A 27,512-nucleotide genomic window follows, 5' to 3' on the forward strand; every position below is an offset into this window, starting at 1 on the left:
ATGAGAGCCACAATAAATTCTATTTCAAGGAACGAAGGGAGGGAGGGACGGAGGAAGGAGTATATGACAAGGTTCCCAACCTCAAGGAACTTTCTAATAGAGATATGAACTGAACACATGGAAAAAACTAAAAAACCACAGATAACATAGATGAAGTATTAAATCAAGTGTAGCAGACTGATGCTATAGGAGTTCGGAGACAAGGAAAACAGCAAAGACTGACTGGAGTCAACAGAAAGTCCTGCAGAGTACAGTTCCTCACCCTGGGTTGACTATTAATGAAAGTAAGACTCCTCTGAGCAATCATCAACAAAAATCACCTTACTAGGCTATTTTGATAAGTGAAATAGGTATGGTCCTTGTCTCAAAGTGTTTATAATCAAAGAGGATACAGAATAAATACCAATTAAAACATTATAGGGCTTCTCAGCTGGCCGCTGAGCCTGCGCATCCGGAGCCTGTGCTCCGCAACGGGAGAGGCCACAACAGTGAGAGGCCTGCGTACCGCAAAAACAAAACAAACAAACAAAAAAGTATAGCTCATCACCAGGGAGCCTCAAGAGTGCTGCTAATAATTTTTTCTTGATTTAGGCACTACATCAAGGGTATACTCATTTTGTAAAAATTCAACAAGTTGAACATTTATGATATCTGCACTTTTCTATATGTATGTTACACTGTAGTTCATTTTTAAAAAAAAAAGGATTATAGCTCCAGTCCTAACCATTTTCGTAGGGTGCAGTTATACATCTCCCACTGCCTACTGGACAACACCATCTGGATGTCGTGCCCCCACCTCAGACTCCATCTTGCCTTCAAAAACCAAAATCCCTCCAGATTTTTCTGTTTTGATCAATGGTAGATATTCAAGCTGAAAACCCTGGATTTACAGGACTCCTCCAACCCAGGTGATTTATTAAGTCCTATTTCAAATCTAGTAAGGGCCAGGTACGTTTCCAGGTACAAGAATATAGCAGTGAAAATGACAAAGTCCCTTCTCTCATGAGATTGACATTCTAAGGGGCAGTGACAAATACATTTTTAAAGTCAGATAATGATTACATACGCTGATGATAGCAACAAAGAATGAAGAAATAAGAGACGGTGCTTTAAAACTGGTGGTCAGGGGCTTCCCTGGTGGCTCAGTGGTTGAGAGTCCACCTGCCGATGCAGGGGACACAGGTTCGTGCCCCGGTCTGGGAAGATACCACGTGCCACGGAGCGGCTGGGCCCGTGAGCCATGGCCGCTGAGTCTGCGCGTCCGGAGCCTGTGCTCCGCAGCAGGAGAGGCCACAGCAGTGAGAGGCCCACGTACTACAAAAAAAAAAAAACAAAAAACTGGTGGTCAGGAAAGACCTGAGAGGTGATTTTAACTGAGAAATGAATGAACCAGACTTGGAGAAAAACATTCCAGGGAAAGAGAAGGTAAGTGCAAAGACATTAGAGTCAAGACAAACAGTCCATTCAAAGCAAAGAACTGCCAGTGTTGCTACAGCAGAGAATGAGAGGAAAGGTGGCAGGGGATAAGGCTGCAGAGGTAGGCAAAGGTCAGATCATGCAGCATGTTGTAGGCCACTGTAAGGAGTTTGGATTTTAAAAGTTATACTTTAAGTATCTCATCTCTGTGCTTTATTTCCACTATCACTTCTCAACTTCAGCCTTTATCGTCTCATGTAAGGCCTACGTCATTTTAATAATCTCCTAAACATTGTCCCTAATTTTAGTCTCTTCCCACTCCAAAGCATTCTCATCACCATAGCAAAATTAAGTATTTTTTAAAGTGGTGTTATACATTATCAATCTTCTGCTCAAAAACCTTCAAAGGGCAACAAGATAAAAACATCAGCTCCTTGACGTGAAGCTCAAAGCTCCCAGTAATAGGGGCGTAACTCTCTCCCTCTCTAACCTATCATACTCCTAAACAAAACCTCATTCTAGCTAAACTGCTCCCTGAACATATGTGCATGTCCCACCATGTGATCTCAGCTCACAATATTTATCCTTCCACCTCCCCAAACAACCTTCATACCCTTGACTCTTCTCTTTGACTCTTCTATTTGTACCATTTCTTCTGCAAATAAAGTTCTACCTCAGTAGGAGGCAGGAAAGGAGAATACTCCCACTGAGGAAACAACATGAGCACAAAAGCCTGAATATGTATGTGATATTCACACACACAAAAATAGTGTCCTATGACTTAGCACAGAATGCATGAGATATAACAGGAAATAAAGCCATTCAAGGGGATGGTTAAGAGCTATGTGACCCTATGCAAATTATTTAACCTCTCTGGGCTTCAGTTTCTTCACCTGTTGAATGAAAGTAATAACAGTGGCCATGCCACAGTACTGTGGCAATTTAGTCATTCACTCAGCAAATGTTTCCTGAGCACTTATTCTGCGCACCAGCAACTGTCCTAAGTGATGCGGAGACAACAGTGAACAAGATAGACAAAATCTCTGCCCTGTGGTAAGGGAAATATCAAACAAGCAAAATAAGTAAATATATGATTTGACATGTTATCTAGTGATAGGTGCTACAGGAAAAACAGAAATAAACAAAGCAGAGAAGGACGATAGGGCAAAAAGCAAAATTCAAGTCAAGACATGAAAGAATTGAGGGAACAGCCATGCAGTGTTCCAGACAGAGGAAATCAGAAATGAAAAGGCATGATTAAGGAAAAGCAAGGAAGCTAAGGAGCTGGAGCAGAGAGTGGGGGTAAGTGGTAAAAGATGAGGTCAGAGAACTAAGAGGGAATCAGATCATATAGAACCTTATAGGCCACTGTAAAGATTTTAGCTTTTATTTTGCCAGAAATAGGAAGCCATTGGAGGGTTCTAGCATGACATGACCTGACTTTAACCGCATCTCTGATTTAACAGCATCTCTCTGGCTGCTATATTAAGAATATACTATTAGAGAACAAAGTCTAGAGGAAGAGACCACTTAGGAGATTAAATTAGATAATAGTGCTTAACACAATGTCTGGCATATAAATATCCCTTAAAGGAGGCTATTTTTCCCAGAGTAAGAATGATTTCCTATCTTGCTGGACCAAACACTAGTAAAATAACCAGCTGAATTAAGGCTGAACTTTGGGGGCAAGGCAAGTGTATCTCATGTAATTTTAGGCTCATCAAAAATAAAAATGTTGGGCTTCCCTGGTGGCGCAGTGGTTGAGAGTCCGTCTGCCGATGCAGGGGACATGGGTTCGTGCCCTGGTCCGGGAAGATCCCACATGCCGCGGAGCGGCAGGGCCCGTGAGCCATGGCCGCTGAGCCTGCGCGTCCAGAGCCTGTGCCCCGCAACGGGAGAGGCCACAACAGTGAGAGGCCCGCGTACCGCAAAAAAAAAAAAAAAAAAAAAAAAAAAGCCCATGAAGTAAATAAATAAATAAATAAAATGTTAAAAAGGATCACAAAATTAGAAGAGCAAGGGACTTTTCAAAAGGAACACTAGAAGCTAGAAGCAGGTCCTTCAATAATTCTAAAAGAAAATGAGTTCCACCATAGAGTCCTCCTATTCTATCTTCTTAGATGGTAAAGGTGGTGGGTATATGATAGGGATCATCAAACTACTAGGTCTGATGCCTACTTTTGTAAATAGTTTTACTGGAACACGGTCACATCCATTCATTTATGTATTGTCTGTGGCTGGTTTTGAGATACAATAGCACAGATGAGTTGTTAAGGCAGAGACCCTCTGGCCCACAAAGCCTAAAATATTTATTATCTGGACCTTTACAGAAAAAATTTGCCAGCACCTGGTCTATGAATATAAGAGACAATGATGGCCATGAAAAATGGAGGGCTGGGATTCCCTGGTGGCACAGTGGTTGAAAGTCCGCCTGCCGATGCGGGGGACGTGGGTTCGTGCCCCGGTCCGGGAGGACCCCACGTGCCGCGAAGTGGCTGGGGCCGTGAGCCATGGCCGCTGAGCCTGCGCGTCCGGAGCCTGCGCTCCGCGGCAAGAGAGGCCACAGCAGTGAGAGGCCTGCGTACCGCAAAAAAACAAAAAAAAAAAAATGGAGAGCTGATGGCAGTTGATAAGCATTTGGAAAATAATGGTAAGACTGCAATGGCTCACTTTCCTGGAAAAAACGGGTTTTCAACACTATTTGAAGACAGAACCAAAAGATGAGTTTCTGATTTTTATCTAAGTACTTAACTTCCTACCATTTCAGGAATTCTGAAGAAAGCACCTAGAAAATGTATAGTCATCATTAAAGTATTTAGAGATAATTATAAAATGTGTAGACTTTCCAGAGGTTTTGCTTCTTTTACTCTCTGGCTGCCCAACTTTTGAATGTTCTGCTGCTTAGCACTTCCAATGAAGGTGGACAGTGAAAACAAAAATACATGAAAGGCAAGATGGCCAGTTCTGTTATATCAGCAGGTAAATACTTATTGGGAAAGACCTGGAAATAGTTATAATGTATTAGCAAAACTAAAGTTTTAAATACCAACAAACTAAGTTCAGTATAAGCCAACAGTGGGTCACATCTGCAAAAAACTCTAAAATGGAGGTGTGGCTCTTTTCTGCTTATCTCAGCACGAGGCACCATGAGCAGCAAAGTCTCCCGCGACACCCTCTACAAGGCAGTGCAGGAAGTCCTGCATGGGAACCAGTGAAAGTGCCAGAAGTTTTTGGAGAGGGTGCAGCTTCAGATCAGCCTGAAGAACTATAACCCTCAGAAGGACAAACGCTTCTCAGGCGCCGTCAGGCTTAAGTCCACTCCCCGCCCCAAGTTCTCTATATGTGTTCTGGGGCACCAGCAGCACTGTGTGATGAGGCCAAGGCTGTGGATATCCCCCATATGGACATGAAGGCACTGAAGAAACTCAACAAGAATAAGAAACTGGTCAGGAAGCTGCCCAAGAAGTATGATGCTTTTTTGGCTTCAGAGCCTCTGATCAAGCAGATCCCACAAATTCCGGGCCCTGGCCTGAATAAGGCTGGCAAATTCCCTTCCTTGCTGACCCATAATGAGAACATGGTGGCCAAAGTTGATTAAGTGAAGTCCACGATCAAGTTCCAGATGAAGGTGTTGTGTCTGGCAGTGGCTGTTGGCCACGTGAAGATGACAAGTGATGAGCCTGTGTACAACATCCACTTAGCTGTCAACTTCCTGGTGTCATTGCTCAAGAAAAATTGGCAGAACGTCAGGACTTTGTACATTAAGAGCATCATGGGCAAGCCCCAGCGCCTATACTAAGGCACAGCTTAATAAACCATACTCCTACCACTAAAAAAAAAATAAATAAAGTAAAATAGAGATGTGGTATCCAGATCCTGAGAAGAAAATATTCCTCTATATGCTGGACTGGCTTGTCAAAATCTGGACTAGTATATCCTGTCTGGGGCACCACCTTTTAAGAGGACCAGAAAAGGCCAACAAGGGTGTTGAGAATATGCAGAAACTATAATGTATTTTCAAAAGGTTGAAATCATTGGGAATTTCCTTTTTAATTTTTGTTTTTGTTTTAATTTAAACGAGCATTACTATAGCATTAAACATGAAAACCATCAAAAAGAAATCTCCACATTCAATTCATTAAATAATCAACAAAGATTTGTTGAAAAACTACTACAGGCCAGGCACTGTTCTAGGACAGACCAAAATCCCTGACTTCTTAGAGCTTGCATGCTAATGAAGAACACAGAAAATCACTGACCATGACTTTTTATTCCTCTGAATTTCTACACACATGTGTATATATTTTTATAGGCTTTGGGGGTTTTTTCATAATTTAAAGCAGGTCTTTGCAATTTGGGTTCTACTCTTCATTTAACATTATTTTGAAAACATATTTTGCAAGTTGCTACATAGTATTTAATACGTGTTTTTCACTTTTAATGCCACAATTTACTTAATATTTCTCTACTCTTCAACACATGTTATGTCCAGCCTTTGCTATAAGTGCAACAAAGGACTAGGGTGGGAGTGATTTCCCTCTCAAGAGGAATTTGGGCAGGGTAGGCAGTGAGCTGTTAGGTTTGCAGAAGGACTTTTTGTTGTTGTTGTTGGGGGGGCGCGGTGCTACACACCACACAGCTTGCAGGATCTTAGTTCCCTGACCAGGGACTGAATCCGTGCCCTTGGCAGTGAGAGCATGGAGTCCTAACCACTGGACCACCAGGAAATTCCCTGCAGGAGGACTTTAAAACTGACAGTAGGAGCCCAGAACATTAGAACTAACATGCTTAAATAATAAGGAAACAGGCCATATCCAATCACTCCAGGCAAAATCTCAAGTAGAAAAGAGAATTCTTATTGAGGTGAGAGAGAGTAGAAGTACATGGGCTCTATTCAGGAACCCTGGCTGACTACTGGCAAGGAAGGAATCCTCTGGCACTATGTGATAGTGCACTACCAAGCCCGGAGAAACTTTTCTCAAATTCCTTGTAAGTCTTCTGTAAGAAATTAAAAGCATGAGGCTAACCTTTCGGAAACTTAATAGGAACTTTAGTGGTATCAGGAGAAGCAAACAGGACAATAAGGGCAGTTATAAGGTCAACACTGATAATCCCAAAGGCACCACTGAGGTCAGCTCTTGAGAAGATCACACAGGAACACCGGCTGCACATTAAGGCCACCAGGCAGTAAAGGTTTGTGCAGCACAGCCAATTGCAGCAGAACCAAAAACTCAACATCTACAGGACAGTCACGAGCCAGTGAACCAGAATTTGGAAGGATTTGGTGATAATCAGTCTCAAAATCAAAGACGATTTTCATTATCATTGCCTAGAAAATTTAAGATGTAGGGGTAGGAACTTCCCTGCTGGCGCAGTGGTTAAGAATCCGCCTGCCACAGGAATAAAGATGCAGACACAGAGAATGGACTTGAGGACCCAGGGAGGGGGAAGGGTAAGCTGGGACGAAGTGAAAGAGTGGCATGGACATATATACACTACCAAATGTAAAACAGATAGCTAGTGGGAAGCAGCCGCATAGCACATGGAGATCAGCTTTGTGTCCACCTAGAGAGGCAGGATAGGGAGGGTGGGAGGGAGATGCAAGAGGGAGAAGATATGGGGATATATGTATATGTATAACTGATTCACTTTGTTATACAGCAGAAACTAACACACCATTGTAAAGCAATTATACTCCAATAAAGATGTTAAAAAGAAAAAAAAAAAAGAATCCACCTGCCAATGCAGGGGACATGGGTTGAATCCCTGGTCCGGGAAGATCCCACATGCCGCAGAGCAAATAAGCCCGTGAGCCGCAACTACTGATGAGCCTGTGTTCTGGAGCCCGCGAGCCACAACTACTGAGCCCAAAGGCCGCCGCTACTGAAGCCCACGCACCCTAGAGCCTGTGCTCTGCAACAAGAGAAGCCACCACAATAAGAAGCACGCGCACCACAACAGAGAATAGCCCCCGCTCGCCGCAACTAGATAAGGCCCGCACGCAGCAACGAAGACCCAACACAGCCAAAAATAAATAAATAAATAAATTTATTTTTTAAAAAATGATATGGGGTAGATTATGAAGATAATTTAAAGAATCACTTGAAAGTTGTCATGAAAGCAGATAAAAACTATTCCATATATTCTAGAGGGTCCTGGAATGGAAGTTTCTATAGAAGGTTTCACATCAGCATAAGGAATAACCTTCTGACCTCTAAAACTACCCAACAATGAAACAAGTTTCCTCATGAAGTGGTAAAGCTCCCTGTTGCCAGATTTATTTAGCAAAAACTGATCAACTTTGTGGCTTCTATAAAGGAGAATCTGAATTTGACTGGGGTTTTTTGTGGTTGTTCTTTACCAAATATCTTTAATTGAATTTTTGTTTTTATCCAAGTTATCCATGAACATAAAGAGTTGAATAAGTACAAAGGCTTATTACAAAAAACAATGGTCCTTGGGCTTCCCTGGTGGTGCAGTGGTTAAGAATCCGCCTGCCAATGCAGGGGACACGGGTTCGAGCCCTGGCCCAGGAAGATCCCACATGCCGCGGAGCAACAAGGCCCATGCACCACAACTACTGAGCCTGCACTCTAGAGCCCAGGAGCCACAACTACTGAGGCCACATGCCACAACTACTGAAGCTCATGCACCTAGAGCCCATGCTCCACAACAAGAGAAGCCACCGCAATGAGACACCCACACACCACAACGAAGAATAGCCCCCGCTCGCTGCAACTAGAGAAAGCCCGTGTGCAGCAACGAAGACCAACGCAGCCAAAAATAAAATAAATAAATAAATAATAAAATAAAATAAATAAATTTATTTTTTTAAAAAAATGGTCCTCCACCCCAACAATTTCCCAACTCCAAGGGGCAAAAATTTTCAACTTTTGTGAATGAATCTTCTGCCATATACCTCCATATCACAATATGCTTTTTCCATTTCTTTTCTCCAGTTTTAGGCACTATTAACTTCCCATTATAGATTAGATTTACCTCTCCTTCCACTTCATATTTCCATACATGTGCACACTTCCCATCCCCCAGTCTTTCCAATATAATTATATAATTCTAATTAGATAAATACTCAACGTTCATATAGATCCTATTCAGAGCTGACCACGTAACACACTTATTAGAAAGGGTAGGGCAGGCTAACAAACTGATCTCAGATATTAGCCTGGTGAGTGAATATTCAGGTCATTAGTTAAGCCAATTCTCTTCCAGAGTCATTCTAGGACTCAGGCTGACAGCAGTTCTGCCATCTTGAGTACAAGGCTTCCAAGGTTGTCCCTGATGTTGGATCCCAGATAGCCAGGAGAGGCAGACAAAGAGGAACACATGAAGGACGTCAGGCCCATTTCCAGTCACATTCCACTAGAGAAAATTTAAGTCATGTGGTCTCATCAAACTGCAAAGGAGACTGGGGGATTCTGACTAGCAATGAGCACCAAGGAGAGAGCAGATGTGAATAGACAGTTAGCGGTCTTTGCCACATATACCATGATTACTTTTTTTTTTTTAATTTTTTAATTAATTAATTTACTTATGGCTGTGTTGGGTCTTCGTTTCTGTGCGAGGGCTTTCTCTAGTTGTGGCAAGCGGGGGCCACTCTTCATCGCGGTGCGCAGGCCTCTCACTATCGCGACCTCTCTTGTTGCGGAGCACAGGCTCCAGACGCGCAGGCTCAGTAATTGTGGCTCACGGGCCCAGTTGCTCCACGGCATGTGGGATCTTCTCAGACCAGGGCTCGAACCCGTGTCCCCTGCATTGGCAGGCAGATTCTCAACCACTGCGCCACCAGGGAAGCCCCATGATTACTTTTCCTCAAAAAAATATTAGTGAAAAAAAAAATTGCAACAGACCTTAGAAACAGTCAAGGAATGAAAAGATATAAGGGTAAATAAATCAGTTAAGTAAATCTAAAGGAAAGTTAATGAACATTCCCCAAGAGAGAAAAATTAAAAGATGTGTTTCATTCAAGAAACACTGTGCTCTATTATGTACCATGCTCTGTGCTAAGTACTAGGGAAACAATAAAAAACATATAGACTAAAAATAAATAAATAAAACAAAACATCGACTAAATGCAATGTAGTATCCTCAAGTGCATCCAGAAACATAATAAGGACATTAATGGAAAAACTAATAAAATCCAAATAAAGTCTGCAGTTTACTTAATAGTACCAATGTTGGTTTCTCAGTTTTGACAAACGTACCCTGGTAATGTAAGATGTTAACATTAGAGAAAACTGGGTAAGGAGTAGGGAGAAACTCTATATAATCCTTGCAACTTTTCTATAAATCTAAAATTATTCCCCACAACAGTTTATTTTAAAAAACTCAGTCATAATGATGAAGGCATTGAACTTCCTCTAAAAACTAAATATAGAATTACCATATTCAATGTGAATTATATCATTTAGAGAAGAGCTAACACCTATCCTTCTTAAACTCTTCCAAAAAATTGCAGAGAGAGGAATACCCGCAAACTCGTTCTACAAGGCCACTATCACCCTGATACCAAAACTAGACAAAGATATCACAAAAAAAGAAAATTAGAGACCAATGTCACTCATGAACATAAACGCAAAAATCCTCAACAAAATACTAGCAAACAGAATCCACAACACATTAAAAGGATCACACACCATGATCAAGTGGGATTTATCCCAGGAATGCAAGGATTCTTCAATATACACAGATCAATCAATGTGATACACCATATTAACAAATTAACGAATAAAAACCATATGATCATCTCAACAGATGCAGAAAAACCCTTGACAAAATTCAACACCCATTTATGATAAAAACTTTCCAGAAAATGGGCATAGAGGGAACCTACCTCAACATAATAAAGGTCATATATGACAAACCCACAGAAAACATCATTCTCCATGGTGAAAATCTAAAAGCATTTCCACTAAGATCAGGAACAAGACAAGGATGTCCACTCTCACCACTCTTATTAATCAACATAGTTTTGGAAGTCCTAGCCATGGCAATCAGAGAAGAAAAACAAATAAAAGGAATACAAATTGGAAAAGAAGTAAAACTGTCACTGTTTGCAGATGACATGATACTATACAGAGAAAATTCTAAAGACGGCACCAGAAAACTACTAGAACTAATCAATTAATTTGGTAAGGTTTCAGGATACAAAACTGATGCACAGAAATCTCTTGCATTCCTATACACTAACAACGAAAAGATCAGAAAGAGGAATTAAGGAAACAATCCCACTTACCATTGCAACAAAAAGAATAAAATATCTAGGAATAAACCCACCTAAGGAGGCAAAAGACCTATACTCAGAAAACTATCAAACACTGATGAAAGAAATCAAAGATGACACAAACAGATGGAGAAATATACCATGTTCTTGGATTGTAAGAATCAATATTGTGAAAATGACTGTACTACCCAAAGCAATCTACAGATACAATGCAATCTCCACCAAATTACCAGTGGCATTCTCCACAGAATTAGAACAAAAAATTTTACAATTTGTATGGAAACACAAAAGACCCTGAATAGCCAAAGCAATCTTGAGAAAGAAAAACAGCTGGAGGAATCAGGCTCCCCAACTTCAAACTATACTACAAAGCTACAGTAATCAAGACAGTACGGTACTGGCACCAAAACAGAAATATAGATCAATGGTACAAAACAGAAAGCCCAGAGATAAACCCACGCACACATGGGCACCTAATTTATGACAAAGGAGGCAAGAACATACAATGAAGAAAAGACAGCCTCTTCAATAAGTGGTGCTGGGTGCTTCCCTGGTGGTGCAGTGGTTGAGAGTCCGCTTGCCAATGCAGGGGACGTGGGTTCGTGCCCCGGTCCGGGGGGATCCCACATGCCGCGGGGTGGCTGGACCCATGAGCCATGGCCGCTGGGCCTGCACGTCCGGAGCCTGTGCTCCGCAACAGGAGGGGCCACAACAGTGAGAGGCCCGCATACTGCAAAAAAAAAGTGGTGCTGGGAAAACTGGACAGCTACATGTAAAAGAATGAAATTAGAACACTCCCTAACACCATACATAAAAATAAACTCAAAATGGATTAAAGACCTAAATATAAGACCGGACACTATAAAACTCTTAGAGGAAAACATAGGAAGAACACTGTTTGACATAAATCACAGCAAGAGCTTTTTTGACCCACCTCCTAATGAAAATAAAAACAAAAATAAACAAATGGGACCTAATTAAACTTAAAAGCTCTTGCATAGCAAAGGAAACCATAAACAAGACAAAAAGACAACCCTCAGAATAGGAGAAAATATTTGCAAATGAAGCAACAGACAAAGGATTAATCTCCAAAATATACAAACGGCTCATGGAGCTCAACATCAAAAAAAAAACAACCCAATTAAAAAATGAGCAGAAGACCTAAATAGACATTTCACCAAAGAAGACATACACATGGCCAACAGGCACATGAAAAGATGCTCAACATCACTTATTATTAGGGAAATGCAAATCAAAACTACAATGAGGTATCACCTCACACCGGTCAGAATGGCCATCATCAAAAAAATATAGAGGGTTTCCCTGGTGGCGCAGTGGTTGAGAGTCCGCCTGCCAATGCAGGGGACACGGATTCATGCCCCGGTCCGGGAAGATCCCACATGCCGCGGAGCAGCTAGGCCCGTGAGCCACGGCTGCTGAGCCTGCGCGTCCAGAGCCTGTGCTCCACCACGGGAGAGGCCACAACAGTGAGAGGCCCACGTACCGCAAAAAAAAAAAAAAAATACAAACAGGGCTTCCCTGATGGCGTAGTGGTTAAGAATCCACCTGTCAATGCAGGGGACACGTGTTTGGGCCCTAGTCCGGGAAGATCCCACATGCCGTGGAGCAACTAAGCCCGTGCACCACAACTACTGAGCCTGTGCTCTAGAGCCCACAAGCCACGACTACTGATCCCACGTGCCACAACTATTGAAGCCCGCGTGCCTAGAGCCCGTGCTCCGCAACAAAAGAAGCCACTGCGATGAGAAGCTGGCACATCACAGAGAGTAGCCCCCACTCGCCGCAACTAGGGAAAGCCCACGCGCAGCAACCAAGACCCAATGCAGCCAATAAATAAATAAATAAACTGAAAAAATATATATATATACACAAACAGTAAATGCTGGAGAGGGTGTGGAGAAAAGGGAACCCTCTTGCACTGTTGGCTGGAATGTAAATTGATACAGCCACTGTGGAAAATGGTATGGAGGTTCCTTAAAAACCTAAAAACAGAACTACCATATGACCCAGCAATCCCACTACTGGTTATATACCCTGAAAAAAACATAATTCAAAAGGACACATGTACCCCAATGTTCACTGCAGCACTGTTTACAATAGCCAGGACATGGAAACAACCTAAATGTCCAACGACAGATGAATGGATAAAGAAGATGTGGTACATATATACAATGGAATATTACTCAGCCATAAAAATGAATGAAATTGGGTCATTTGTAGAGATATGGATGGACCTAGAGTGTGTCATACAGAGTGAAGTAAGCCAGAAAGAAAAAAACATATATCAAATTAATGCATATATGTGGAATCTAGAAAAATGGTACAGATGAACCTATTTGCAGGGCAGGAATAGAGACAAAGAAGTAGAGAATGGACATGTGGACACAGCGTGGGAAGGCAAGGGTGGGACAAATTGGGAGATTAGAATTGACATATATACCTACCATACGTAAAATATATAGCTAGTGGGAATATGCTATAAAGCACAGGAAGCTCAGCTTGGGCTCTGTGACGACCCAGATGGGTGGGATGGGGGTGGAGGGAGGTCCAAGAGGGAAGGGATATAGGTATACATATGGCTGATTCACTTCATTGTATAGCATAAACTAACACAACATTGTAAAGCAATTATACTCCAATTTAAAAAAAAAACTACAACAGAAAAAATTTAAAAACTTAGTCATAATGATGCAGCCATTGCAGTTCCTCAAAAAGTTGAATACAAAATTACCATATGATCCAGCAATTCTACTTCTAGATATATACTCAAAAGAACTGAAAGCAGAGACTCGAAGAGATGTTTGTACATCCATGTTGATAGCAGCATTATTCACAATAGCCAAAAGCTAGAGACAACCCAAATGTCCATCAACAGATGAATGGATACACAAAAAATGTGGTATATACATATAATGGAATATTATTCAGCCTTAAAAAGAAAGGAAATTCTAAAACATGGTACAACAGAGATGAACCTTGAAGACATTAGGCTAAGTGAAATAAGCCAGTTCCACAAACACAAATGTTTTGTATGATTTCACTTATGTGGGGTATCTGCAGTAGTCAAGTTAACAGAGACAGAAACAGAATGGTGTGCCAGGGACTAGGGCAAGAGGAGAATGATAAATTAGCATTTTATAGGTACAGAGTTTCAGCTTGGAGAGATGAAAACTCTGGAGATGGATGGTGGTGATGACTGCACAACAATGTGAAAATACTTAGTGCCAAAGAACTGTACACTTAAAAATGGTTAAAACAGTACATTTTATATTATACGTATTTTACTATAATTTTTTAAAATACAGTCAAATAAATATAGTGATAGAGGTTTGAATAGCACTTCTATCACCAGAAAAAGATGTAAAAAATTCTAACTTCCCTGAGACTATGACATCTAAAATGAGTTCTAAACAAGACAGTCATACTAGGGAAAGAAATGGAGGTGAGGAACAGTGAATAAAGGCAGAGATACAGAAATCGTGGCAGTCTAGAACAGGGGTCAGCAAACTACAACCCCATAGGCCATGTCCTGCCATCTTTTTTTATATAGCCCACAAACTAAGAATGCTTTTTACATTCTTTAACGGTTGAAATAAAATTTTATGACATGCAAAAATTACATGAAATTCAAATTTTAGTGTCCATAAAGTTTCCCTGCACACAGCCATGATCATTCATTTACATACTGTCGATAGCTGCCTTCATGCTACCACAGCACAGGTGAGTAGTTGTTGACAAAAACAGTAAGGCCCACAAAGCTTAAAATATTTATTATCTGGCCCTTTACAGAAAAAGTCTACCAACCCCTGGTCTAGAGTCCTGCAAGTAGTACGTGTAGTATGGATAGAACAAAGATGTGTATGAGGGAGACACATGGTAAATGAGATAAGCTGTAAGGTAAAGGGCTGTATGTACTAGGCTAAAGAATCTGAACTTGCCTCAACTTGATTCCATTTATTATGAGAAGCTACCAAAGAATTTTATTGAGAGTAATCTGATTAGATCCACCTTACGTAAAGACAATTATCTACTCATTTCTAAAGGTAGCTGAACTATTCATTTTATTTATTAAAAAACAAAACTTGCTAATAAAAAAAAAAAGCCTAGAAGCATACCAATAAGGTTAACAGTGGGAGTTAGCGTATTTTTATTTCTTCTTTGTGCTTATCTATGTTTTTCATATCTTCTCAAATGAAAAGAAAACTGCTTTTATAATCCAAATCCCAAAATAAGTGCTTTTAAACTCATATTCATACACACACACAATTTCTTCTCTAGGTTCTATACTCTTCTACCCTCCCCCCACCGCCCAACCCCCACAGCCTCAGGTAGGAGAAAATATGTCTAAGAAAACCTACACACAGCAAAACTATATCTATCACACTTGTAAAGACTAAATGGCATTCCACCTTTTCAAATTACCTATTTGCTTTACAGACGTGAAGGAATAAAATGTTGGAAAGCAATGTACTGGCAGGGCACTCTTTTCCTATACAGGGCTTTCAACACATCAAAGAGTCAAATCAGGGATTCCCTGGTGGTCCAGTGGCTAAGATTCCATGTTCCCAATGCAGGGGGCCCAGGTTCCATCCCTGGTCGGGGAACACATGCCGCAATTAAAGATCCCACGTGCCGCAACTAAGACACAGCAAAGCCCAATAAATAAATTAATTTTAAAAAAAAAGATTTACTAACTTAAAAAAAAATGTTTTTTAAGAGTCAAATCAATAGTATCTTTTTGAAACTAAAAATATTAAAGGACAAGTGAAAATGCAGAGCTTGCAAGTCAGGTCAAAATGTTGAAAACTGATGCAAGATAAGACTGCGTATAGCTCTGAGAATATAATTATGGGCTTAAGAAATGCAAAGTCTTTGATTTATACCACAGTACTTTGCACTTACTGATATACTGCTTGTTAAGATTAAATTCCTTTTTAATGTTATGTTTCAGTTCCTTGACTAAATTGTCAGGGATTCGTGTGCAGAGAACCATGACTTTTACTTCTTTTGTGTGTCCCCCACAGCACCTCATACAGTGCCCATATATGATGGGTGCTCAATACATGCTTACAATTGAATGACAAAATAATTAACCCTACTTGAGTTCACAGACTGAAACCCTCACACCTACAATACACACCATTAAGCCTCTCTCTGTGCAACAATTAAAAGGACATTTCTGGGCTGAGTACTGCTAATTCTACTGGATTTATTGCATTAGGTTTCTCCTCTAGCAAAGAGCTCAAAGAACATGTGTAATGTTAAAATAGAATTCCTGACTCCTGAGAAGGTGGGTGGGAAAGTGGGCAAAGTGGAGGAAAAGTTTATTATATAATAGCTTGCCTCCAAAGAATAAGCATTATTCAACTCTAGAGATTAAACCATTCCTAAAATGTCTCTGAACTAAGACTCCTAACTGACATCATTTCATTAAACTTTGTACTGGCTAAATTCCATCACAATAAATATCATTAAAACCAACAACTCATAAAGCCATAAAAAATATCTAAATATCTCAGCTAATGATCCATATGATTGTATATTATAACATCTAGTATTATAAGATCTAGTTTTAGTTATTTACTCTCTTTCGCCAAAACAAAACTTCTAAACTTCTTCAAAGCATTAGATTGGGCATACCAAGCACTGGGGAAATAAATGAATCAAAATCAACCAACTTGGGGCTTCCCTGGTGGCGCAGTGGTTAAGAATCCACGTGCCAATGCAGGGGACATGGGTTCAAGCTCTGGTCTGGGAAGATCCCACATGCCATAGAGCAACTAAGCCTGTGCGCCACAACTACTGAGACTGAGCTCTAAAGCCCGCGAGCCACAACTACTGAGCCCACGAGCCACAACTACTGAAGCCCGTGCACCTAGAGCCCATGCTCCACAACAAGAGAAGCCACCTCAATGAGAAGCCCGCGCACCGCAACGAAGAATAACCCCCGCTTGCCGCAACTAAAGAAAGCCCATGCACAGCAATGAAGACCCAACGCAGCCAAAAATAAATTAATTAATTTTAAAAATAAATAAATGTCTTTCAAAGTTTAAAAAAAAATCAACCAACTTTATATTCTGCTATAAATTAAAGTACCAACAACAGAGCTGAGGAAGTACTGTGCATGGAAGAGCCAACTTCTATCTGTGGAAATCTGGGGAAATTATATAGCAAATTTAAGCTAGACATTGAAGACTGAGTAGGAGTTTGAGGCAACAAGCAGGAAGAGGGGTAGAAAAGAGGATTCTAGGCAAATAGAGGGCTATACACATGCGGAACATGTTGGGCATGACAGGAATGATAAAGAGGAAAGAGGATAAAGAGAGAAAGGTAGGGTAGAGTTCAACAATGATAGGTCTGGTATGCTAAACTATGAAATTTGGAGTTTATGCCCCCAGGTAACGTAGAGAAGGTAGAAATCTTCAAGTAGGACAGACACAAAAGCCTGAAGAATCAGTTTATGTAGCAGGAAGAGCCTAAGGTACATTACAACCATCTCAAAGGCTTTATTTAATATAACACCATATAGACACAGTAAATACTGTGCTGATGCAGATACAAAAGAAATCTAAATGTGACTTATTCCTCTGTCCATGCTTTCAGCTTAGTCTCAGGGCTCAGTCACTGGCCCTCTTCTCACCAGACCCAGGTTTTTAAACACCAGCTATGTATTGATGACATCCCAAATGTATATTCACAGCCATGACTTTGACTCCAGGCTCTAGACTGAACAATCAACTATCTATTCCTGGATAACCAGTGAGCATCTCAAATTCAACGTATCCAACTAAACTGTTCATTTTAAACCCCAAACTAGCTCCTTCCAGTTTTCCATCTCTCTACCTGGCACTAGTTGCTCTAGCTAAAAACCTTGCAATAATCTTTGATCCCTCTTTTTCTTTCACCTCTCACAACTAATCTATCAGCAAATTCTATTGGTTCTACCTTCCACATATACCCTGAATCCAACCCCTTCTCACTGTCCCCATCACTGCCTCCCTGACCCAAAGCCACCATACTTCATCATACCATTCCAATGGCTTCCTGAATGGTCTCCTGCTGCCCCTCTTTCCTCTACAGTAGTCAAAGTAATCTTTTTAAAACATAAATTATATTGTATAATTTTTCTTCCTAAAACTGTCCAATGGATCCCACCACACTTAGAATAAAATACAAAGCCCTTCTGGTCTACAAGGCTCTATACCATCTGAGACCCACCAGCTTCCCAGTGTCATTTCCTGCTACCCTACCCTACCACAGCCACCACCACCAATTAACACTGCAGCAGTCTCCAAACTCTAGCACACTAGCCTTCCTGCACTTCCTTGAAAAATCCCAAACTGATTCTTGCCCCAGAATCTTTGCATTAGTATTCCCGCTGCTTGAAATGCTCCACATGTTAGCATGGCTTGCTCCTTATCATTCAGGTCTCTTTATCCTCAAATGTTACCTCAGAAAATCCTTACCTCGTGACCTATGTAAAAGAACCACCAAGCCTACCACCACCACTCTCTATCCAATAGTATTATTTTATTCACAGCACTTTGACAATATCTGAAATCATATTATTTATTACTTTATTGTCTATCTACTAGACTATAAATTCCCATTATAAATAAGACATTGTCTTATTCACTGCTCAATCCCTACACCTGGTATAATATACAGTAGGTCTCATTAATTATTTGTTGTTGAATGAATGAATTTACCTAATAGGCCTCATCTATCTTATTTATATTTTCATCCTGTTATGCATAATTCATGGTTACCAGGCTGTTCTTCCTAAAACAGTTTAAAGACTGTTAAAACAAGCTATACTGTACTAATGCCTTTAATTCCTTTCTATAATTAGCCCTTCCAGCAATTTGGCCAGTTATTTTTTCTTTGACTGTAACTTCTATTATCATCTTTCTATATTATTAGCTTATCAATGTACTGTTTACTATAAATGCTATTGATAAAGATGGACAGACATGCCCAGAGTATTATAACAAATACTTTTTGTTATACCAAAAACAAGTAACAGATTATTTTTAAAAACAGAAATTACAGAAAAGCAAACATTTAAAAACCAAATTCACAGGCAGGTGATCAAGGTCAACATCAAGAGTGACAAGTCATGTTGATAGTATGTACTCTAACCCCAGTCTAATAATGAAAAAAACATCAAATCCCAACTCAGGGACATCTGACCAGTACTCCTCAAAATTATCAAGGTCATCAAAAACAAAAGTCTAAGAAATTATCACAGCCAAGAGGATCCTAAGAGAGCTAAAAGTATTGTGGTTGTGTAACGGAAGGTTCTGAGAGGCAAGAGCTTCATATGAACTCTCTGGAGATGCCTTGGAAGATCAGGCAGCCAGCTTTGTTTGCGAAGCTATGGCCATCTGGGTCACACATGCCTTATATTTGTTTTTACTTTTTCCCTACCTCACTTCCTTTTTCCCCTGACACCTTCTTCCCTGTAATATCACCCACCAACAAAGCATTAGTACATTTTAAAAAAAGTATTGTGGTATCCTAGATAGGATTCTGGAATAGAAAAAGGGTATTAGATAAAAACTAAAGAAATCTGATTAAATTATGTACTTTAGTTCATAATCATGTATCTTGCTTCATCAATTACAACGCATATACCATACTAACATAACATGTTAATAATAGGGAAAACTAGGTGCTGGGTATTTGGAAACTCTCTATACTGTCTCTGCAATTTTTCTATAAACCTATAACTGTTCCAAAAAATAACAAGTTTTTTTTTATTAAATTCATCCAAAAATCCTACCATTCAAGTAAAATCACCGTTAGTTTATGTTTGATATATACCATTTTAGATTTCTATGTAAACAGACACATAGAGGTATATTGCTACAAAAATGTGATCACACTGCACATCATTTTATAACCTGCTTTTTACACTTAACAATATATATAATGTGCTTTCCAAGTCATTACTAGAAATCGCTATCATGTCTACTAGCTACAAAGTATGACCCTCTATGAAGGCATCTTATTTATTTAACCAATCCCCCATTATTTAACACTTAAGTTTTTCCAGTTTTTTGCTACTATAAAAAAATACTACAGGGACTTCCCTGGTGGTCCAGTGGTTAAGACTCCACGCTCCCAATGCAGGGGGCATTGATCCATCCCTGGTCAGGGAACTAAGATCCCGTATGCCACACGGCACAGCCAAAAAAAAAGAAGACAACTCTTAATGAACATTTTTGCAAACTTACCAATTAGTGCCTTAATAAAGAAGAGGAGCAGCTGAGTGAAAGGACATATAGGTTACTAATGCTTTCAATAAATATAGTCAAAATGTTCTCCAGAAAGGATGTTCAAATGTAAATATCCACCAACAGCAGTGTATGAATGTGCCAATTTCCCCACTCCTATGCCAATACTAGATATTAATATTTTAACACATGTATGCTAATTTGCTGGGGGGGGTGTTGTTTTGTGTTATTTGCTTATAAGTGGAAAAGAATGTATTTTTATCTTTATTAGTTATTTTTATTTCTCTATGCATGTGATCTACCTATTCAGGTCTTTTGACAATCTGTTGGATACTCATGTCATTAACCTTCTGGGTCCAACACGTGGTGCAAATTTTTTTTCCCACATTTTGCCTGGCTTTACTTATCATTGGATCCCCTACACCTGAAAAACTGCATGTCACATCGTACACACTCAATAAATATGTCAAATGAATACTAAATGAGTAAATTTGTCTTTTAACTTGATGGTGTTGTTGCCAACTACGGGTTGTTTTACGTAATAATTCTATCCATCTGCCTTTGCAATCATGCTTAGAACAGCTCATCCTGTGCCAAGATTAGAAAACTGTTCACCCATTTTTGTTTTGAAAGCATAACTTTGACTTCATATTTTATATTTAATTCACCCAGATTTTAGTTTATTTACATTTTAAGGTAGGATTCCATTTTATTTTTTTCAAATGATTAGCCAATTATTCCAACACAATTTCAAAATTCTTTCTCAACATGAAATGCCACCTGTATACTACTAAATAGTCTTATATATTTCTAGATTTATTATTCTGTCCCACTGCTCTGTCTATTCCAGAGTTACCACTTATTGTATTATCATAGCTTTATTTGTATATTCACTAGTACAAGTCCCCCCCTTTAACTTTCATCTTTCAAAAATTTTTGTACTTTATAAGTTCATTCTTCCAAATGAAATTTAGAATCATTATGTCAAGTTTTCAAAAGGAATACTGGTTGGAATTATGTAAATTATCAGTCATATGACCTTGTACAAGTTACTTAATCTCTCTGTTGCTGTTTCCTTCATTGGTAAAATGGAGATAATAGTAATTAACACAGGTTTGTTACGAGAACTAAATCAATTAAGACATATAAAGTACTACGCTAGAAAGATGTTAACTATTATTATAATTGTTCAAAAGTGACAACTATTATTATGATTGCTCAATAAATGTTTTCCAGATTGTACTCCCACAAAATTCAAAGGCTCTTTAAGATACATCAAAGGGTACTATAAAGCATAAGCAATGATATGAAAAATACATAATTTATGCCTGCTTCATTTCACTAAGGCCTTGACCCTTGGTAAAATGAAGAGGTGAAACTGGAAGCTGAGAACTATGAAAAACACCAAAGGCTGGTAGCAGGAAGCCTCAAAAAATTGGCCCACCAAGTTCATAAGACTTCTTTCTAGTTAGCGTTATGGAGCATGAGCATGTGCCCTCTAACTCCTTTTATTTCCCCATCTCCACAGTTATGACAATACTACTTATCTCTTGATTTCTTTCCAGGAAAACACATAGGGACTAGACGTCTAAAGACAGAATACTTTTCAAATGAGATAGTGGGCAGGTACAGAGTATAAATCCTACTGCTAAATATGGACAGACATGCCCAGAATATTATAACAAGTTACCTAAATCAAGTTTCCTGTAATGATGGAGGAAGGGGGATTGTTGTGGGTTTTCTCCTGTGGGGAGACCGCCTTGTCTCATGATTATTAATGACCTGTTCGTTTTTAATTATTTTGCTATCAGCATGACATTGGGATGAGGTACAGGTCATACACCTTTTAAGGGCCTTAAAAAAAAAAAACCTCCTATACAGAGCTAAAATACGAGAAAATAGAGGCCAAGAGTGGCAACATGACTTGCTAACCGCAAAAGTAGCCAAAGGCCTACACCCGAGGTCTCCTCGTTCCCAGAACCCTACTCATTCCACCACACCACACAGCTTCTCACCAACGGGTGCCACGCTTCGAGGTGGGAGGAGTAAAAGCAGCCAGTCCGGCCAAAGCAAAGGCGCTCGAAAACCCCTTGGTGCAGCCGAGAGCACATGACTGGCCACGCCTCTCCCCTCCCACCCTCCACCCTCCACCCTCCACCCTCCCCCCTTCCACCCTCCCCCCTTCCCCGCGCCAGCAGCACGCGCTGCCAACCTCGTCATGTGACCTTCACGCGGCCCCAGCGCTCCCCCTGCTAGGCGACTCTTTCCAGCAGCCATTTTGCCGAGAACTTGTCGTCCGTGCTCACAGTGGAGCAGGACGCCACGAAAACCCGCGGCCAGACTTTACAGGCCGCACACGCGCTTCGAAAGAGTACTGGGACCTGCAGGGCAGAGCCGAACCTCACTGAACACGTCGCACCCCGGGGCGCCGGGGAAAGCTGTGGGTGCGCCTCGGAGTGCGATTGGCTGTGGCGTCCACGTGACGCCATCGCCCCCCCACCCTCTCCTTCCCCCCCACCCACAAAAACAACCAGACAGACTCTTAACACCTCGCGCCAAGTACGCGCCGCTGGGCGCGTGGGGACAGACGGGGCGCGTGGCAACCAGGGCGCCTGCGCGTACCTGCCAGAGCCGACCGGAGCGAGCCCACGCGCCGCTCCGCTCACGGGTCCGGGAATCCTCGCGCTGCTGGACCACCCGGCTAGTCATTGGCGGCCAGGTTTGGTCATGTGATCGGCTCAGGCCCGCCCCTAACCACTAATCACCTGGCACCGTGCTCGAAGCGGCGCCGAAAGTCGTTCGCACGCGGAAAGGGAGGGTAGTTAAGAGGGCCTCATTTTCAGCCGTTATGGGATTACGTTCCTAAAGGGGAAACGAGGAAGCGGGGGTCTCAAAACTAAGTAAGCTCACACCTACCGCTTTAACTTCGCGTGCCCCTCTAGGAGCCGGGAACCATCGCCCTTGGGCGCTCCCCGATGCACGCCGGGATATTTCTGGCGCCCCTCAGTGTGTTGCAGAGCATGCCGGGAGAGGCACCTCTCCCGATTTCCTGGCTCTCACCTCCCTTGTGTTCCTTTCTTGTCCCGTTGAAAGCCCTGTCCTACGGCTGGGATGGAGGCGGTTCCGGTAATTATGGGAGTGTGACTGGGTGTAACAGGCACTTTTGAGTCCCCCCTTCCCCCACTCCTTTGATCTGTGTGGTTTTAGGGAAACCGCTTAACTTTTCTTCAAGGAGCATGCATTTAGTAAGTGCCTGCTGAGTGCCTTTTTGAATATTGCAAAAAAAAAGGGCGGGGGTCTTTGCCTACAAGCAAACTCAGAAGTTCGTGGTGGGGAGGGGAAGAATGCTAATTTAAATACAACGTACTACAAACCCTACTCGCAAGTATAAATAATGCTTTAGAATTTGTTTGGGGATAGAAGACCAGACCTTTCTTGGTAAACATACTGCTATTGTTGGGGAAAGTGGAGGTGAGAAGAGGAGGAGGCTTTTTAAAGGGACAGGAGTTGTAGCCCTACTACATTCTGGTTCAGCATAATCTAGCTATGATGTGTTGGAACCAAGAAAAACTACTAACGCTGAGAAAAGGTGGTCTTGCATTAGAATGAGTTAATTTTGTAACGTATTCACAAAACCGACCTCCAGGACAAAAACCTGATATTCTACTCCCAATTAAAACTATGTGTTCTGCTCTAACTCCATTCGTCAGCTTTGCTGATTTCAAAACTTTGTTTTTTCTGTTAACAAAGGGATGATTAAACTGGGGGAATTTGACTAGCGCTGGTCAGACTCACAAGAATGCTGATTTATAAGCTAGAAATTAAATGTGTTAATTTATAATGTGGTTATCAAGCCAAAATACATCTTTCTGGGCACCCTTTTCTGGTTTCAAGGCACTTGGTAAGCCTAATTACTTATCAGAAAATTATTTTCTGACCATAAAATCAAAAGAAAGGGAATTAGACAATCACGTATAATAAAATCATTAAATTAGAAGACTATGTTAAACTTGTAGTTTATCAAACAGTGCAATATACTTTATTACATTTAATCCTAACAACAACCCTGAGAGAAAAGTACTATACTAATATAACTATCTTCTGAGACAATCTTTAGTGGGAAACCAGAAAACGTGTTTTGATGTTCTCCAGGCAATTGTGATGCACAACTAGGTTGGGGTCTATTGGCTATAGTGGAAAGAGCCTTGGCCTTGAAATAAGACCCATACGGGTGAACTTGCAATTCTCCACTTTCTGTACTTTGACCTTGAACAGGTTTTTTAACATTTTAATCCTCAGTTCCTTTAACTTCAGTTTGGGGCCAACAAACCTAGCTTTTGGATTTTCATAATGATTCCAAGATAAAAATACTTAGAACACCTGTCACAGTCCCTGGTGAATAGGAGGCACTATGTAGATGTGAGTACTAGTTAGTGGTAAAGGTTGTATTTTAACCAGCATCCTGTATTCTGTCCAATACAACATATTCTTGAATCCTTTTTTCTCCACTAGTCTGTTTCTCCCCTAGACAGTGCTAGAGGCACACTAACAGATTGTTACACTGCAGATCTTTTTTAGATTCCTTCGTTTCTGTTGCCCATCTCTTGGTACATATTGTTACATTATCTCTCACCTTCATTTCAAGGGGTTTCTTTCATCTTAACATGTCATGTTAAAATGCTGAACTGTAGACATTATTGAAGTAAAATAATGATAATACAGAGATGCTTAGAGGGTGGAGGGGGCATGTGTGCCTGCACTTGAAGAAGGTTAAAAATTGTTTACATTTAAATACCTCAGAGTTGGACTTCCCTGGTGGTGCAGTGGTTAAGAATCCGCCTGCCAATGCAGGGGACGTGGGTTCGATCCCTGTTCCAGGAAGATCCCACATGTCGCGGAGCAACTAAGCCCGTGTGCCACAACTACTGAGCCTGTGCTCTAGAGCCCGCGAGCCACAACTACTGAGCCCGCACGCTGCAACTACTGAAGCCTGCGCACCTAGAGCCTCTGCTCCGTAGCAAGAGAACCCACTGCAATGAGAAGCCGGTACCACAACAAAGAGTAGCCCCTGCTCGCCACAACTAGAGAAAGCCCATGCACAGCAATGAAGACCTGCCACAGCCAAAAATAAATAAATAAATTTGAAAAAGAAGAAAAAAAAGATTTGGAAAAAAAAAAAAACCTCACTCTCCCTTCACTTACGTAACACAATGTTTTAGACTCTCCCTTCCCAGTCTCCTCTCCTGCCCTTATCCATTCCTAGCAAAGGGAGGTTTACCTAGAGCAGAGCTTCCGGTAGACATCTGAAATTCAGTATTTCAAAAGTCAAACTAATTGTCTCTTCACACCACACACCAGCTACTACTGTATTCCCTTAAATAGGCAATGACACCACCATTCCAATAAGCCTCCCAGTGTAGGAAACCTCCCTATCCTCCTTGGTCCTTCCCATCTACTTTCCACTTTTTTAGTCATAAAATTACATTGCTTCAAACACCTTAACATTTTTTTGAGGTCACCCCCTACTTTCCATTTCTTCAACCACTGCATTAGTTCGACCCTTATCTCTAAGAGATCCTACAAATACAAGCATATGAATATTTCATTATAATGATAATAGCCTGTTAAATTTGATTTCAGAATACAAAACTTGTCATCTATATTGTTTTACAATAGACTAATAAAAGGTTTATAATGCCCTACATAGGGCTTCCCTGGTGGCACGGTGATTAAGAATCCGCCTGCCAGTGCAGGGGACATGGGTTTGAGCCCTGGTCCTGGAAGATCCCAAATGCTGTGGAGCAACTAAGCCCATGCGCCACAACTACTGAGCCTGTGCTCTAGAGCCCGCAAGCCACAACTACTGAAGCCCGCACTCTAGAGCCCGCCAGCCGCAACTACTGAGCCTGCGCTCTAGAGCCCGCCAGCCACAACTACTGAGCCTGTGCTCTAGAGCCTGCCAGCCACAACTACTGAAGCCCGCGCGCCTAGAGCCCGTGCTCCACAACAAGAGAAGCCACCACAATGAGAAGCCCGCACACCACAACGAAGAGTAGCCCCCGCTCACCGCAACTAGAGAAAGCCCACGCACAGCAGTGAAGACCCAACGCAGCCAAAAAAATAAATAAATAATAAATCTATAATGTCCTACACAGTGAATGCTCTTAGTAAGGATGAGTGAAATATTTTTTTAATATATCTATTTACTAGAAGTTTTGAAGAGATATTTTACTGAGTGCCAAAAAGTATTAGTAGTGATCTTGGAAGTAGTTGTTCACACTTACACGCTATTCTCAAATATTTCTGGTTCTCCCAACTTCCAGGAACATGATATCAATATAATTGCTCTTCCTTGCTCCTATAAAGTTAGGAATGACTACATGACTTTCTTTGGCAATGAAATGTGAGTGGAAGTGACATGTATCACTTCTCAGAAGAAGCTTTAAATGCCAGCATGCAATTCAGCCATTTTCTCTTTCCTTCTGCCACAGCTACTAGCAATGTTCCAACTGGTGGTCACTCTGTCAGCCTTGATCCCATAATAGGGATGACAAGAGCAGAGACCCCTAACCAACTAGCAGTGAATATGTAGCATGAGCAAAAAATAACTTATGTAGTTTTCAGACACTGAGATTTGGGATCATCAGTTACCACACATAATATAGCCACACTGAATCATACAGAAATGGAGGAAATTACTACAGGTGACCAAATTCCATTTTGTTAAGGAAGACTTCAATTGCCAATGTCCACCATGTGATACAAATTTAGAAACAGAGTAGAAGACTCTAGCAGCATGAGGGGACAACTGCCTGAGGGTGATGTACAAGAAGAGCCTGAAGAAAGAACATTCATTAGAACCTTGCTTTTCATCTCCCCTCACTATATGATCCATTCTTCATAGACCAGCCAAAGCTATCTTTTAAAAATATTAGTGAGATATTATGATCCTCTGCTTGGAACCAACCAATGTTTCATATTGCACTTAAGGTAAAATCCACATTCTTTACATCGGCCTATGAACCCTAACGGATCTGGCCCTTGCCTACTTATGATTTTGTGGTTTTATGATAATAATGATCTCTTGATCATTATTATCACACCCACTTTATGTCCTTCAAGATGATTGTGCCTTCAGCCTGGGATGAAATCCATGTGGATGGATCCTTCTGAATGGTTCTCATCAGCTCTAATGTCACACTCTAAAAGAAAGGTCTTAACTGACTACCTTATCTAAAGTAGACTCCCTCCATCTACCAGTCACATGTATTTTATCACCCCGTTTTATTTTCTTTATGGGGCTTTCTCATTACCTTACTTATTTGATTTATTGTTTCCCTCCTGCCTCTACCCAAGAGAATGTAAACTTCATAAGAGTAGAGCCCTCCTCTCTATTCTCAATGTCTGGAACAGTATCTGGCACATAAAAGACAGGGAGAATGTATTTGCAAACTGTATATCTTTTAATATCCAGAATATATAAAGAACTCCTACAACTCAACAACAACAAAACAAAACAAAACCAAAAAAACCTCAATTTAAAAATAGGTAAAGGATTTGAATAAATACTTCTCCAAAGATGTACAGATGACCAA

At 40.9% G+C, this 27,512-nt stretch overlaps 1 protein-coding gene and 1 pseudogene across 13 annotated transcripts in view; one reads left to right on the forward strand and one right to left on the reverse strand.

The window, feature by feature from the left end:
• The window catches only part of MGA (MAX dimerization protein MGA), a 155,675-nt gene extending 131,705 nt beyond the window's left edge, over positions 1-23,970 (reverse strand). For 10 of the 13 annotated variants that reach the window (XM_022587399.2, XM_089905020.1, XM_089904997.1 and 7 more), the window contains exon 1: positions 22,540-23,970. The gene's annotated coding sequence lies outside the window, so the exon portion shown is untranslated. The remainder of the gene's footprint in view (positions 1-22,539) is intronic. The other 3 variants (XM_089905021.1, XM_089905023.1, XM_089905024.1) reach the window with 1 other exon arrangement.
• LOC111181708 (large ribosomal subunit protein uL1 pseudogene) lies at positions 4,424-5,287 on the forward strand (annotated as a pseudogene).
• Positions 23,971-27,512: the final 3,542 nt, after the last annotated feature.

Source organism: Delphinapterus leucas, chromosome 2, assembly GCF_059928025.1.
Source record: "Delphinapterus leucas isolate spDelLeu-1000000601 "Yukka" chromosome 2, BTC_Dleu_Yukka2, whole genome shotgun sequence".
Classification (NCBI taxonomy): Eukaryota; Metazoa; Chordata; class Mammalia; order Artiodactyla; family Monodontidae; genus Delphinapterus; species Delphinapterus leucas.